General features: G+C 53.0%; 1 long non-coding RNA gene across 1 annotated transcript; it reads left to right on the top strand.

Annotated features, from left to right (window-relative positions):
• The first annotated feature begins 7,346 nt into the window (after positions 1 to 7,346).
• Positions 7,347 to 9,952, top strand: LOC135406189 (uncharacterized). The gene is made up of 3 exons (XR_010426207.1): positions 7,347 to 7,790; positions 7,861 to 7,984; positions 9,873 to 9,952. It is a non-coding gene; the product is annotated as an uncharacterized LOC135406189 (long non-coding RNA).
• The last annotated feature ends 3,495 nt before the right edge of the window (positions 9,953 to 13,447 follow it).

The raw sequence follows: 13,447 nt of genomic DNA, 5'->3' as shown, positions 1-13,447 counted from the left end.
TTACCACTTTCTTAGCCTCTGGGGGAAAATCTGGTTCAAACCACTACAGCCCGCGAAAGGGGAACCAAACAGAATCTAACCCGCGGAACTGGAGCCAAAGGACAGATGACGTGACATTGGGGGGAGGTGGTTGTGAAAGGGTATAAGAAGTGCTGCCCTGTTGTTCCCTTTTGCGGACTGTGGCAGGAACAAGGGGCTTCCTCCTTGCTTATTTGTTCTTCAATAAATTCTTTATTTCCTTGCAACCCTAAATTTCTCGAGTCTCTTGACTATATCAACCTGAACTCGTACGGCCAGAGCTCCTCAGCCGATGCCAAGCCACTCACCCTGTAGGGGACGCAAAGTCCTTGTATAACAAGGAATAACTGCTCCTCGTGCGGTGCTGAGACAAAGAGAGCTTTATTTCAAATTCGGTGCAGTTTTATCCTTTTACACCATGTGACTTCTTTAGCCAATGAGGTTACCTATGTCGGTACATGGTCCCCTGGGCTCCTCTGCCCCGGCACGTCCTCTGTGCCCTGGACACGCCTCCCACATCACCCTGCTCTTAATTGTCTAAAGAAGTCACGAAAACAGTGCAAAACAACAACAGTGCAAACATTCAGAACAGTACGTTGTAAACTACCAAGGTTTGCAATGACCCAGCACATCGCTTGCTTGGTTTCTTATACTTCTATGGTAAACCTTATAAAACTTTCTTATATTCCTAAAGGGTAGTGCAACTTGGAGAAATAACTTTATTAACTTAGGGGCCTTAGGCCAACCGTGTACAAACTTACAACTTTTATTAATCTGAGGGTTTTTATAACTAGGGAATTCAACTTTATTTAAAAAACAGGATAATCTTAGCAAAACTAAATTTTCTTAAAAGTGACCTTGTGGCTGAGGTAATGTTATTTTGTGAGGTGTTTTGTGTTTTAGTATTTGACTAGTCAAACAACTCTTTTCATTCATTCACTCCTTTCATTCATTTTCATTCATCGGTGGCCACCTTCACTCACACACACACATTTTACAGACTGCTTTTTACCACATTGGTCATTCCTTAATGTAAACCTGAAACATAAACATAACATAACATAACTCTTTTTAAACTTCTGCGTTACTCTGGTTCCTGCTGCTGTGGTCGTGTACCTGAATAGGATTTTACACACCTGGAAGAAATCTGCTTAAGTTCTTTTCTTGTAGCTACACAGGCATAGCTCCCTCCCCCTGTCACAAAATTTATGGATCTCATCCACTGTCCTGAAATCAAGTTCCTTACCATGACTGGTGGTTTGGGAGAGGCACAAGCCTGGGGTTTATGTTGCTTTTCATACTTACGCTTTTCAGTGCTGTCACAATTTAAAAAACTGATAACATACATAGCTTTTTACAGATGTTCTTGCAGGCTACACAGATTCTCACCCTTTTTGTTTTTATCTAGTATGTGTTTCAATGTGTCATTTGCTTGTCTTATAGGTTAGTGTGGAATGGTTGTGACGTGAGAATTTTCCTATTTGATAGGAAGTAAAGCTGTTTTATTATTATTGTTAATCCATTTTTGGGTACCAAAGGTTGCTAAGCAACTAAATCATTGTGTTTTACACTCTTGCGTTTTGTCCAGTGGATGCTGTGGCAGTTATGTTTTGTGGATGTGTATCTATGTGCATGTACATATTTCAATATGTCCAGTTCAGAGATGTGTATATCTGTTCACCAGATCTCATTTGCCATTAACTCTCTAGGGTTAATGCTTTCCTGAGATGGCATGGGTGTGATTTCTTGACAGTGTGGGCATGCCCTGATAATGTCTGAGCTTTATTAATCGTTGTTTTGAATTGTCTCTTTACAGAATGTGCATTCTGATGGAAAAATGAATGAGATAATTTTGCTTGCTCTAGAACTCTGGGTATGGTGTTAAACATTGCTGCTTTAGCAGCTTCTCAGTTTCTGTCAGTTATTGGCTCTGACCTGTCAGCATGTGATTTGTGTGTATTGTATAGAAATCATACCTTTTGTAAATCACAGGAACCAAACAGAACACATTTCAAACAACAGGTGAGGGTTAACAATATCTCAAAGAAACTAAGTTTCAAGACGGGGTATGAACCTTATAGTATAACAGACATTGTTACAACATTAAGGGTTGTTCAGAAAACTTTCCAAGGCAACATGAATGGCAGTCAGTTCCAGAACCTGCACAGAGCCTTGGTTCACGGTCTGTAGTTCTCGTTCTCACTGTTCTGTGGCAGGATTTACTCAAGACATTGCAGCATTTTGTGTTTTTCCCAGATGCATCTGTGAAGGCCCTGAGGCTTTTCACTGGTTCAGGTTTGCATCTGGTGTGGCTTTTAAAGGTAAATTACCGATTTTTGGCCACAATCTGTGCTTAGGGAGATGAATTTAAATGTCACTGTCAAAACTTGCCAGGGCAGCTTGGAATCCTGCATCCTCAGCTGGCATCCTATCCAAATTGTCCTTTGAAGCTGGACTGTTGACAAAAGGCAGGATCTCTTCCGTCCAATTCCTGCAGTCGTCCTCTGCCTTTAATGACAAGCTTTGCAAACATCTCATTAACAGCCTACACAGTTTTTAGGTGGTGTGTGTGTGGCAAAAACAGCCACTTAGAATTTGCAGCGGATCTTGCTGGTCTGATCCCACTGAAACAAAACTGCAATGGTTCATACCTGCTGGAAACAAGGACTAGGCAGATTTGCCGTTCAGGATTTCTCCTGTTTTGTCTGCTTTGTATCGCCTTGACACAAATGTCTAACACCTGGTTTGCCTCTGCAGCCAGAGACTTGTCAGACCTTAGGCTGGAGTCCCCCTTTAGCAGCTCAAACAGAGGGTGTAGGTCCTCTGTGGTTATGGTTAAAACAGGCCTTAACCAGTTGACAGCCCCCTGAGGCTTCTGCAATTTGTGTAAAGTGTTTTTTACCTCGATCTGCAGCAGCTGTGGAGAACCTTTTTGCTGCATTAGTTCCCGTCCAAGGCAAGTCCAAAGTTGTGATTGTTGGATCTTCTCTGAAACAATCTGAAGTCCTGCATCTTGGACAGTTTTGGTTAGAGCAGTAATAACAAATGGCAGTTCATTTCTTGTGGCCGTGGTTATTAATGTGTCATCTACATAATGATGTATCATGGCTGTTTGAGATCTTGTCGGGTTATTTTGCATCCCCTGAGGAAGGACAGCCCAGCAATAACTTTGCATAGGCTGTGCATTGTTCAGGGCCATGATGGGAAATGTAAACCTTGGCTCATTATCAGGGTGCAGAAGGGTGGTAAAGAAATAGTCCTTTGAATCAGTTACCACTAGTGGCCAATTTGCTGGGAGCATGATGGATGAAGGCAGTCTGTTCTGCAGTGCTCCTGTAAGCTTTATGACTGCATTTCCTGCATTTACATGTCGCAGCGTTCTCCACCTGTCACCTTTCTGGGGGGTGCAGAGTATAGGGGTGTTTTGGGGGCTGGTTGATGGCACATTGTGGCTCGCCCCAAGCTGCTTCCTCTCTTGCACGTGAAAGGTGGTGGCACAGAGGAGGACAGCGAGCAGTACCACCACAAGCAGTGTGATGCTTGTGGCATATCCTTTGCCTTGCTTATGGCACCCTTGGTACAACTCAGTCCATTCCCTGCTGTTAGTGTATTCGTGAGATGTTGCTACTAAGGGTCTCCAAGGGCAATCCTGTTGAGAGTGATCAGTGTCTCCACATCTAACACAACTTTCCTTATGTCTGGCTTCTTTTTGTACTCCTAGCTGGGCTTTTAAGGCTGCAGTTAAAGAGGCAGGCTGGTGCTTCTCAGAGCTAACTCTTTGGTAGGGTTGAACCAGCTGAGTAATACTGCAGCCTTCCCCTGCAGGAAGGACTTGCAAAGCTCTTTCACAGCTTGTATTCCCCTCTTCAAAAGCCAATTGCCTATACAGCATCTCTCTGGCTTCATTGTATTCAACTTGCTTGTTTAAAGCAGACTGCAGCTGGTCTCAACATCTCAAATTTGGTTCAGTACTACCTTGTAACACTTTTGTGGGGGACAGGTAATCATCTTGGTTTGTAGTGAGAATGTTTTTCATGGCTTTTCTGGCTTGCCTGGCCACTACGCCGCATATCTCTCTATGGTATTTATATTGTGTATCTATTGAACTATAATTTGCATCCCCGGTCAACTGATGTGCTGTCACGCTTGCTTGGGTGTTAGCTGCTGTGGGTTTGGCACAACTTTCCCGAAAGCCAGATAGCCAGACTGTATATTGGGTGTCATTAAGAACTAATTCATTAGCTCCTTCCAGTCATGTGGGGTGAAAAAATAGATGGAACTCAATGTCTCCAAATACTTGAGAGTATTGGTTAAGGACATACCAGATTCTCTTACCAAAGGCCTCAGTTTCTCTGTAGCCCCATACAGGGGCTGAAGCTGAGGGGACTGGCTTTGGCTGAATTTGTTTGGGCACGCCTGAATATTATTCAAGCTTCCCACAGGAAGTGCCTCGCCCAGACATTGTTCCCACCTGTTAACTGACTTCCCCCCATTCGCCTCCACGTTCCCTCCCGGTGGAACCATCCCTGGTTCCTTCTCCCCATCCCCCCACTCCTCCCCCTCTGTGGCTCCAGTGAACCCGGTTCCCTGGGGGGGTGGTGGTGGGCAGTGGGCAGGGGGTGGGGTTGCTTTCCCCTTGGTGTCTGTGGGTGGGGCGGGGCTGCGCCGGGGCCAGAGAGAAGGATCGGTGTCTGGTCCGTGTGGTGGGGAAGATGGTGGCACCCATGCCTGGGCACGTGGTCGGCGATCATTCGCGCTATGGGGTGGCAAATAAACTGGGTTAACCCCCCCATCACCATTACGGGGCCCCCCGCGGTGGTGCCATGGGCTGGGATCTCGCGTCACAAGCCCCGTCCCTTCCCGCTGACCTGCATCCCTTGGGCTCCCGGTTCCTGACCCAGTACTTAAATCACGAACGGCTCCTCTCCCTCCCCCCTCTATGTCCCGTGAGTTTCTGTTCCTGCGTTGCAAGTTTGGTAATTGTGTGTGTGTCTTGGTTCAGAATATGGTAAGATTTTAGCAGTAAAGTTAATGTTTCAATGTCTCTGTGAGGTTGCTATGGAAACGAAGCATCTTATGTTCCCTTAGCTCCAGGCAGGTGCCGGAGCACATGGCTGGGAGTTCCTTTGTGTAACAGTTTCAGTTCCGACTGGGCTGTTCGCCTGCCGGCTTTTTTTTTCTTCTGGCGTCTGCGAGGTTTGGGGTCGGAATCAGGGCCGCCCTCTCTGGCCGCTTCGATCTGTCGGCTTTTTCTTTCTTCTTTCTTCCTCTCATTCCTGTGCACTTTTCCTAATATTTGGGAGCTCCTAAACTAACTTTCCGTTTCTCAGACGTCACTGAGACAACGGGTTATAGACATCTTGGTTTTTTGTGGTGAAAGATTCCAGAGTCAAAATAATAGACTCGATAACCGGAATCTACCACGAGTTTCCTGGTTCAGGATAATCTAAACTGACTTAATATAAGTTAAAAGAGTCCCAAGTTCGGGTGCGCCATGTGTAGGAGACACAAATGTCCTTATATAATAAGGAAAAACACCTCCTCGTGTGATGGTGAACAAAGAGAGTTTATTTCAAATTCGGCGCGGTTTTATCCTTTAACACCCTGTGACTCCTTTAACCAATGAGGTTACCTGTGTCGGTGCATGCTCCCTTGGGCTTCTCTGCCCCAGCACGTACCCTGTGCCCTGGACACGCCTCCCACACCCTGGTTCCCCCCAGTGTGTCCCAGTATCCCCCAGTAATCACCCAGTGCCCTGCAAAGCCCCCCAACTGTCCCCAAGGTGTCCCCAGATGCCCTTGGCCTTTCTGTGAGCGTGGAGGGGAGGACGTTTCTGGGGTCAGAGGGTCTGGGGGGGCTCCTGGGGTGAGATGGAGGGTTGGGGACATCAGGGATGGGGTTTGGGGCCAGTGAGGAAGGGCTTGGGGCCAGTGGAATTGGGGGTGTCAAGGGGGGAATAATGGCAATGGGGAGGCCCTGGGGACACTGGAGACACCAGGGTTGTCTTGGAGTGTCAAGAGGGGAATTAGGGACACCAAGAGGGTCTTGGGGACACCAGGGGGGTTTCAGGATTCACCTGCTCGTGGTGCAGCCCCTCCTCTCCCCCCCAGGCCCCTTTAACCCCCCGCAAATGTCCCCTAACCCCCATTTTCCCTTTAATCCCCTCCCCACACAGATCCCTTTGACCCCCCAGAGCACCCAAGACCTCTTTTAACTTCCATAAATGCAACCAAAGCCACCCCAAACCCCCTTAAATCCCCATCCCACCCCTGCAGATCCCCCCAAATCTCCCGCAGCCCCCCCCTCAAATCCCTTCCAACCCCCCCAAGAGGGATCACCCAGCACCCTGGGACAGGAACACAGTGGGCTGTACTGGGGGCACTGGGCTGTACTGGGAGGGCACTGAGGGGGGCTCAGGTGTCCCACGACAACGTGGCCCAGCTCCAGGAGAGATCTGGGGAGCAGTGAGGAGCTACTGGTCTGTCCTGGTCTGTCCTGGTCTGTCCAGGTCTAAACCCCCAATCCCCAAAGCCCCTCCCCAGCTCCCCCAGGACACTCCTGCACCCCAAAGCCCCCCAGGCCCCCCCAGGCCCAATTTGGTCCTGCTGCCCCTTGAGCATCTGCAGCTGCTGCAGAAGCAGGCATTTCATCAGCAAATGTGCAGCTGACACCAAGCTGGGGGTGTGTTGATGTGCTGGAAGGCAGGAGGGCTCTGCAGAGGGACCTGGCCAAGCTGGATCCATGGGCTGATTGCAAGGGGATGAGGGTCAAGCAGGCCAAGGGCCGGGTCCTGCCCTTTGGCCACAAGAAGCCCCGGCAGCCCCCCGGGCTGGGTCCAGAGTGGCTGGAGAGCAGGCAGGCAGAAAGGGAGCTGGGAGTGGGGATGGACAGGAAGCTGAAGAGGAGGCAGAGTGTGGCCAGGTGGCCAAGAGGGCCACTGGATGGTGGCCTGGCTGAGGCAGAGTGTGGCAGCAGGAGCAGGGAAGGGATTGTTGGGCTGGAGTGAGCGCTGGTGAGGCCACCCCTGGAGTGCTGTGTCCAGCTCTGGGCCCCTGAGTTGAGGAAGGCCCTGGAGGGGCTGGAGCAGGAGCAGAGAAGAGCAGCGAGGCTGGGGAAGGGAGTGGAGCACAAGTGGTGTGAGGAGAGGCTGAGGGAGCTGGGGGTGTTGAGGCTGGAGAAGAGGAGGCTCAGGGGAGACCTCCTGACTCTCTGCAAGTCCCTGCCAGGAAGGTGTAACCAGGTGGGGGTGGGGCTGTTCTGCCAGGAAGCAGCAGTAGGACAAGAAGGCTGGGTCTGGAGCTGTGCCAGGGGAGGTTTAGGTTGGATATTAGGAAGGAATTTTTTCCCAAGAGAGTAATCAGGCCTTGGAATGGGCTGGGCAGGGAGGGGGTGGAGTCCCTGTCCCTGGAGGTGTTGAAGGTGAGAGTGGATGTGGCATCAGTGCCATGGTCTGGGAAGCACAGCGGGGTTGGATCCAGGGTTGGACTTGGTGATCTCGGAGGTCTTTTCCAATGTGGCTGATTCTGTGATTCTCTGATTGCCATTCCTATGGCAGCACATGCTTGAGGCTCTATCCCCAGGGTGATGGAGATGTCTGTCCATATCTATCTCCAAGGTTAGTCTGTACATGTGTGGTGTTAGAAAAGCAGGCCAAGTTCTGGGATGATTCTAGAAGGAGAAAGAAGCCCAGAGGCCAGTGCAAGCAGGCAGCCCTCAGCTTGCACATCATGTCCCCTCCCTGCAGGTTCCTGTCCTTGAGCCCAGGCCCTGAGGTGAGGCTGAGAAGTGGCCCAGAGGTGAGCCCAGAGCTGTCCCTGAGGTGAGCCCAGAGCTGTCCCTGAGGTGAGGCTGAGAATAAGTGCAAGGCAGAGGTGCTGCTGAGGAAGGAGAGCCCCGTGGTGGGGAAGAGACAAAGCTGTGAGTGCCCATCCCCGAGCAGGTGCTGTGTCCATCCCCTGTGTGCCAGGTGAGCTGGGGCTTTGCTGCAGAGCTGCGGGCGCTGATTTGAGCGGCTCCAAGTGCTGAGATGGTGGGCACCCAGAACACCAACTGTGCCTGGCCACGGAGCCTGCAAGGAGGAGCAGAGACAGCCCTGGCAGTGTGGGGGGCCAGGTTGTCCCTGTACCTTCCCCTGCAGGCCCTGGCTGTCCCTGCTGGGCCCCTGTCCATCCCCATCAGGTCCCTGCCCGTGCCCCCCGGGCTGAGCTCCCCCCAGGAAGTGCCGTGGAGCTGAAGCTGCTGCCATCCCCCCCCTGCAGCCGCTGCCCCAGCCAAGGGAGCAGCAAAGGCAGGGCCAGGAGCAGAGGCAGCAGCAGGGGAGCCCTGGGGGGGCCGGGAAGCTCTTGTGTGGGGCAGGAAAGAGGCGCTGGGCACGAGGCCGGGGCTGTGCTGAGCAGGCCCAACCCTCACATCCCCCCAGCCAACGCCGGCTGCCCGGGGGGCGCGGGAGGGACCCCCAGCCCGTGTGCCCCACACTGAGCTGGCAGAGAGAGAGCCAAGGGACAGGGCCACGGGCAGGGCCACGGGGGAGGGACAGGCAGGGCCATTGCAGAGCCACGGTGAGGGCACAGCCTGTGGCAGCAGAGCTGCCCAGGGCCGGGGGCAGCCGGGGCTGTTGGGACCAGCCAGTGCTGGGGCCGAGCAGAGCACGAGGCCTCTTGCAGAGCCCTGGAGCAGCCTCCCACTTGCCAGCCCCGCCCTGCTGGGGTGACACTGTCCCCTCCCTACAGGACACTGCCCAAGAACTCTTCAGGGTGGGCCTTTTGTGTCTATTCCTGGTTCCTGATTCCTGCTGGGGACCTGAGGGAGCCTCTGCAATCCCCTCCGTGGGGCACAATCTCCTCTCCAGAGCTTGACTCAGTGCAGGCTTTGCAGGGAAATCTGTGCTGGCAGCCCGAGTATGTCCTGACCCCCCATGCTCCCCCCAGAATATTTGGGACGAGTTCCCCCTTCCCAGGCACGCACAGGATGGGGGGCAGTTGTTTTCCTGCTGTTCCCGTTCCTGCTCAGCCCTGGGTGGCTCCTGGGGGTGGGTGGGAGGTGTTTTCTGAGGGTGCCGGGCTGGGTTGGGGGCAGAGCCCCAGCGGTGGGGGGGGGATGCGGGTCCCCCCCATGGTGGGGGTTGGTGTTGCTGGGTCAGGCCCCGCCGGCTCCATTGTCAGCCCGGTGCCGGCGGGGGGGACACAGCGGGTTTGGGGCCCCTCCAGGAGTGCTGGGGGTGGTTCTGGAGCCCGGGAGCTGCCAAGTGTGGAGGGTGGAGCGGGGCGATGCCGGAGCTGGGGGACCCCCGGCAGCCTGGAGGGGGGAGCACGGAGAGGGAGGAGCCCCGAGACCCCCGGGAGCCTGAAACGGGGGGCGTGGAGAAGGGGAAGCCTGGACAGCGGGGACCCCTGGGATCCTCGGGACAATGAAGTGGAAAACCTGGAGAGAGGGAATATCCGGGAATGTGGCACCCTGAAGGCGAGAGTCAGAGGAGAAGGGACCCTTGAGACCCAACACTCCCAAGTATCCCTAAGTGGGACCCCAAGCATCCCAGACAGGGGAGACTCTCTGAACCCCAGAGGGGAGAGACCAGAGAAGGGGAATTTCTGGGAGAGATTTTTTGGGCTAATCTTCATATTTTGGAGTATATTGTAGCTGAATCCCAGCTTTTTGCAGTTTTTGGGGGTGATGTTTTTCTTGCTATTTCTGAGGGTTTTTTTTCCTGAATCACTGTGTTTTGGGTTTTTCTGGGCTGAATCTTGGTGTTTTGGAGGCTTTTATGGTCACAGGATGCCCGGTGAGTTCTAGAGATGGACTTGGGCAGGAGGAACCCCCAAGCCAACGTGCTCAGCCCTTGTTTCCCCCCCCATCAGGATTTGTCCTTCCCAAAGCTTGGGCGGATGGAGGAGGAGGCTGCGAGGAAGAGGAAGATGCCTTGGGCCCCCCAGGCGGGTGAGGAGGCAGTCAGTGTCCCTTTGGGCGGGTGTTGTGCTGGCTCTGTCAGCCGAGCATGGCCCCGGCTGCAGGACAACCCCGCTGGCGCCGCCGTCCTGCCGGGGCCGGAGTTGGGGGGATGTCCTTGGCCTTCCCTGTGGGCCGGAGGCCAATCCCCTCCCTGTCCTTGTTGCTTCCTGCCCCAGGCCCCGAGCTGAGGACGGAGAGCCCGGAGGACAAATCCCCCCTTGAGAGCCTGGTGGGAGAGGCCGTTTTGAAGGGCTCCACGGCACAGGAAGGCAGCGGGGAGGAAAAGGGCCGGAGATCCTCCCACAGGAGGGGCTCCAAAGGCAGCGCAGGGTGCTCTGAGGAGGAAAGAGCCAGCCTGTACCAGGAAGGCAGCCGGAGCTTGAGCCGGAGCTCTGACCTCGTGGAGCCTGAGCAGCCTCCCAGCAGGGAGAAGCGCTTTAGGTGCTTGGAGTGTGGGAAGAGCTTCAGTCACAGCTCCAACTTGATCTGACACCAGCACATCCACACTGGAGAATGGCCCTTCAGGTGTGGGGAATGTGGGAAGAGGTTTCTGACCAGCTCAGGGCAGAGAGGCCCTTCCAGTGCATGGACTGCAGGAAGGGCTTCAACCAGAACTCTGCCCTCATCACCCACCAGCGCATGCACACCGGGGAGAGAGGCCCTACAAGTGTGGGAAGAGCTTCAACAAGAGCTCTGGCTTGACCAGACACCAACGGACCCACCAGTAAGGGAAACCCTGCAAGTGCCCCGACTGCAGGAAGAGCTTTGGCCGCTCCTTCCACCCCAAATGAACCCCCTGATGGGGAGGCAACCCCTGGAGTCCATTGACTGTCAGTCCATCCCTTTCGACCAGAAAGGGACAGTCCCTTTTCACACAGGCAGGTTCTTCCAGCAGAACCTTTCTGTGTGTGTGTGTAGATTCCTGCCTTGGCTGGGGACCCCCCAAGGTCACTGCTGGCGGTTGAGAGCAGAGATCTCCCCACCAGCATTGGTCTGGGGGAGTTCCATACAACTCTTTTTAAGAATTCTTGCTTTTGTGCCAGCTGTAGTAGAATTGCTTCAACAACTGCTTTACTGTAGAGCCCTGTCCTATCTTATCCTGTACTCCTGGTAGTTTTAGTGTCTCAATTTTGCAGTAAATAATTCTGACGAAGATCTTCTATTTGATCATTTGCATCTCTAAATAATTTATTTTTATCAGTAGATCTGTTTTGCCATCATTAAAATCACGGGGATCAAAGTGATTCAGTCACACTTCTGTAATTCCTCTGAAGTGGTGGCATAATCCAGGGCTGATTGGATCCAGCAGCCCCCAGCACCCCAAAGGAAGTGTGGAGCTCAGGGGGCCAACCCCCTTGTGCTCAAAGACCCCCATGGGACCATCAGACTCGCCAGACCGGCCTCCCTTTTCCACCCTTCTCCCTGTTCCTCCCACTTTCCCACTGTCCCCTCAATCCCCAATTTCTGCCGTGAACGGTTTTGGGTCCCAACCCCCACTGTTTGCCCCCTCTCCTGTGGGTGCTGAAGGAGAAAATGAGGCTGCACACACAGAGTTCCATTGCGGGCCTTGTCCGCCCCTCTTTCCCCGTCCCCCTTTCATTGGGGTTCCTTTGGAAACAGCGCCTGGGGTTGTGGCCGGCAGGAGTTCCGGAGCACACGCAGACAGTCAGTATGATCAGGCGATGTTCAATTTATTATTCAATGAGTTAACTTTTATACAGTTTAGTTTTTTCTGGGTACGTACTTACAACAATGTGATTGGGTAGCTCAGTCTGTGCACGCGTACCACGCCGTCGGTCCGCTGGTTCTGGTGCTCTGTCCACGCGGCCTGACATCATAGGGCCACCCAAAGTCCCTCCTATTGATCCGCCCTTAGGGACTTTCTGATATCTTGCAGGAGTTCCTTTATCTCCAGTTTTCCCAAAACTTTCCACCATAAACCCAGGATTTTCTCATACCTACGACTATAAACATATAGCTAACAAGAATAAACATTGCATAGTTTCACAGAGTTTGTGAGGATAAACACAGAGCTTTCACACAGTTTGCAACCTCCAAAGTCGTGTCAAGCAAGGCCTAGTGCTTCTTAAAAGCCATCATCATTCCCATTGCGATGGTCAGTTACCATGGCAACCGTCATACATTCCAGTTTCTACAGTCAGTTACCATGGCAACCATCATACATTCCCACTGCTATGTTCAGTTACTATGGCAACCGTCATACAGTCCTGTTTCTGCAGTCGGTTCCCATGGCAACCATCATACATTCCCACTGCTAGGATCAGTTACCATGGCAACCATCATACATTCCCACTGCTAGGATCAGTTACCATGACAACCATCATACACTCCCATTACTATGTTCAGTTACCATGGCAACCGTCATACGGTCCCATTGCTATGGTCAGTCACCATGGCAACCATCACTCATTCCCGTCACTATGTTCAGTTACCATGGCAACCGTCATAGATTCCCACTGCTACGGTTAGTTACCATGGCAACCAGTGTAAATTCTTATTGCTACAGTCGGTTACCATAGCAACCGTCATATATTCATGTTGCTATGGTCAGTTACTATGGCAACTGTCATACATTCTTATTGCTCCTGTCAGTTACCATGGCAACCATCATGCATTCACGTTGTTACTGTCAATTACCATAGCAACCATCATACAGCCACGTTGTTATGGTCAGTTACCATGGCAACCATCACACATTCCCATTGCCATGGTCAGTCACCACGGTGTCCTGGTTAGGGAGCAGAGGGGGCAGTTTAGCGCTTTGTGGGTGTCACCAAGTTATTTATCCTGTACATTCCATGCCATCCCTAGGGCTGTGCTTCCAGCAGGAAAAGCCGGGGCTCTGCACCACAACTGCTCCATCCTGCCCTGCTCTCTGCAGGGCAGGGACTGTCAGCATCACTCCTGCGCTCCCCGTCCTCTGCCCCGCTGCTCCCCCTCATGTTTTCCCCGGATTGGGACGATGGACCTTTGGTGCTGAAAGGAGAAACCACGACGGGCCGTGGTGCTGAACCAAAGCCCTGAGCAGGACGGGGCGGTTGGGGGGCAGCCTCAGCCCCCTCAGCCGTCGGGTTGGGAGGAGAAGAGAGGAGCCAGGGCGGGACTGAGCCCAGGGAGCGGCTGCACGACACGGCCGGGACGACCCAGCTCCCAGGGCTTGGCTTGTCCTTGGCTCTCCTTGTTGTCAGGCTCAGGGGTTGGACACGTTACCCTTGGGAGCTCCCCCACCGCATTGCCTTTGTCCGGGGGTGCCGCGCAGACACGTCACTCGGAGAGCACCCGGCATCTTGTCTGTGTGCCCCATGGTGACCCCTTTTTGGGGGTGAAACACCTTCTCTTTCTGGATACTTTTGCTGCTGATATTGCTGTTGTGACTGTGCGTGTCTTATTCCACTGCTCTGTGCTTTTAGTGAATTGTTATCTCCACCCAGAGTCTCTCATTTTTTGTCCCTCCCTCACCAGA

The sequence above is a fragment of the Pseudopipra pipra genome, chromosome W, assembly GCF_036250125.1.
Source record: "Pseudopipra pipra isolate bDixPip1 chromosome W, bDixPip1.hap1, whole genome shotgun sequence".
Classification (NCBI taxonomy): Eukaryota; Metazoa; Chordata; class Aves; order Passeriformes; family Pipridae; genus Pseudopipra; species Pseudopipra pipra.
The sequence above is the reverse complement of the archived record's forward strand: the minus strand, read 5'-3'. Positions and strand labels throughout refer to the sequence as shown.